This window comes from Bidens hawaiensis, unplaced genomic scaffold, assembly GCF_021521415.1.
Source record: "Bidens hawaiensis isolate Kalapana, Puna unplaced genomic scaffold, B.hawaiensis_p1.1 tig00000237_1, whole genome shotgun sequence".
NCBI lineage: Eukaryota > Viridiplantae > Streptophyta > Magnoliopsida > Asterales > Asteraceae > Bidens > Bidens hawaiensis.
In genome coordinates, this window is record NW_027491021.1 from 7,625,090 (window position 1) to 7,628,126 (window position 3,037).

Below are 3,037 nucleotides of genomic sequence, written 5' to 3' on the forward strand. Positions count from 1 at the left end.
AGGACGTGCAGGAAGTTATGGTGACGTGACATTATATGGTCATTCCAGACGCTTTTTCAGGCGCGTGGGCGCGATTTTTCGGGCACGTGGCAGCGAAATTGCTGGCACACGTCCTGTCAACAGCTGTTGCCAGCCTGCTCTTTGCCACGTGTCATAGTTTCATTGCACCTTCGATTTCTCTCTCCTTCGCATTAAATTCACCGCATTAATTGCGATCACTATATAAAGGGGAAGAGGGTCATTTGTAATTCACATCTTCACTTCTTCTCTTTCATCTCTTAAGGCGATTTCTGGTGAATACTCTCTTATTCAGTTGAGCATTCCTCCGAAATCGTTTCTTTCTTCCCTTGCAATATGTCTTCCCATGATGCTGAAGCTGTAGCCGACGATAGGAGTACTGCTGGCGAGTGCCAGTGTGCTCTACCTGTCGATCAGTACCAGTATGTCGTCAGGAAATTCATGCTTGAGTCTCTTGAGCCTGAGTTTCCTGAACCCCACCAGACTGTGTACGATGCCCCCAGTGGCAAGATCGGGGTATATGCTGCATTCTTTGTTTATGGGAACCTTAGGTTCCCATTGACAAAGTTAATGTACCGTGTCTTGGAGAGGCACGGTGTGCACCTGACCGATGTGCATCCGATGGCGATTGTCAAGATCCGGCACTTCGAGTGGGTGTGCCGGATTCTGGGTATTGAGCCCTATGTGGACCGCCTGATGACCTTCTATACTTGGAGGTGCATCCAGGGGTGGTACACCCTGACAACCCGGATCAAGGGTTTGAAGATTTGCGCGACCGAGCGCAGTCTCCGATCGTGGAAGCGGGAGTTCTTCTACATTTCTGCCCGCGCCGTCCCCATTGCCATGAAGTTCAAAAATGGCCAAGCAATTCCGAGCCACCACGCCACCAACTACCAGGAGGCGGAATGGTTTGCGAAGATATCCCGGGTCCAATCTCCGGTTTACCGGTTTGCGGAGTCCGGGATGGTGATGCTGGGGATGAGCCGGGTATGGAAGGAGGCGTCTCAGGTTCCCATCCTTCTCGAATACGGTTTGAACTCTACTCCTTATGGTATGTCTTGTCTTTCTTGCTGATATGAGTTTGTCTTCTAACTGTTTCTTTTCTTTCAGAGGGGAACAATTTGGAGTCGCTCCTGTACCCGCGGGAAGCTGACGGTCCCGTGCGGGTGGGTACTCGTGCTCTTGACGAGAACGAGTTGCCCATCCTGGAGCAAACAGCGGATCGGTTTGTGGAGGTCTATCCACTGGGCCACGAGATCCTGAGCCACCGGCGGCCAGGTAAGGCGTTATTCTCTCCTCCACCCCTCAGTGCTGTACCCGCTGCTGGAATTCCTGACATCCTGTCTTCTTCTGAGGAATCCGCAGATGGTCCTCCGTTAGTGCGGAAGAAGAGGGCTGCCGGCGGGAAAGGGAAGGAGAAGGCGGCCTCCACAGCCGATCCAGTGCTCCTATCTGACACTGAGTCAGATAGTGAAGAGGTGGCGGGGAACCCCGGTGGTGAGAAGACCACTGTTCCAGAGGCTACGACTGTTACCTCCGGAGAACCAATGGCGACGACGGTGACCGGCATCAAGAGACCGGCTCCATCGGGTTCGTCCCCGCCCGTCCGTACGTTCAAGCTCAAGAAAACCCGTAAGTACAACTCTTGGCTTTTATCTTCGTAGTTTAATCTTCCAAGTCTTTTAACACTTTTCTTCTTTACGCAGGTGTGGATGTTGGCGCATTCCAGGGTGGAGCGCAGAGGAGTACCTCTCCGCCGATGACGGTAGGCTCGGTCAGCCTATCTGAGGCGACGACCCAGGCGCCTGCGCCTGTTTCCGCTGGATCAGTTGCTCAGTCCCTTGAGCCGACTGTTCCAGCCGAGATGACGTCACCGCCGGTGGTAAGTGCGATTTTTACAGCATCTTTCACCGAGCCGGCGGTTACGATTGCTGTGGATTCTGCGGCAGCGACTGCGGCGGCTGCCACCATGCCCCCGCCACCGGCACCGACGGCCGGCCCATCAGGTACGCATGGGAGTACTCGCCAATCTTTGCCACCTTCCCATCTGCCTGACCTTTTGGATGGGTTTCCTTTGGGTTCAGGTGATGGTTTCGGCGGCTATCGGCCTGTTATAGACCCTACAGGTGCGTAGGGTTCCTTTGGCCCTTTTTCACTTTTATTTTTTATCATCTTTTCCTAACTGCTTTTTTGTTTTTTGCAGTGTCGGATTCCAATGAAGTGTATGTTCCGCGATGGAACATACGCCGAGGAACAACCCTTCGTACCCCTGTGGAGTGCGTGGAATGGGCTCGCCACGCTGCTCCCCATGGTGCGTTGGGGGAAGCCATGGCTAGCTACCAGGAGGGTAGGCTAACCAATGAGCTTCGGGTTCTCCAGGCCCGGATGCAGCCGCGCGTCGAGCTGCTTTGTCGTGAAAACGACAAGTTAAAAGCAGCTCGCGCCAAGGAAGTATCTCAAGCGCGGGCTCTTCGGGAGGAGAACCAAAAGTTGGCCGCAGCTGCTGCGAAGGAGAAGGCCTTCAAGGCCCTCGAGGTTGAGGTTCAAGCGCAACTCGAGGCCCGCTCCAAGGCTGCCCAAGCTGTTAACGAACAGCTTCGGCTGGCTAAGGAGACTGCGAGGAACGCAACCGAGAGGGCCACCAAGGCTGAAGCCGTTGCTGAGCCTTTACGCGTGGAGAACGAGGAGCTCAAGGCCAAATTGGAGGCTCTCCAACGTGCTCATGATGCCTTGGCGATGGAGGATGCCAAGAAGCTTCAAAAGATCCTGGACCAGAGGGGCGTGCTTGATCACACCGAGCGGAAGCTTAAGGGCGTTGAAGAGGCTGCTGCAAAGGAAGTGCTACTTGCCAACCTTAACAAAAGCGAAGCCGAACGCGCCTGCACCCAAGCTCAAGCCGCCCTCCAAGAAGCTCTGGTTGCCAAGGAATGGCTTCTTCGAGAAGCGTTGCCTCAGGTATGTTTGGCTTTACGTCTTCACGCTTTCCTTTGTACATAGAAAAGGTTTTTGACACTTGTAT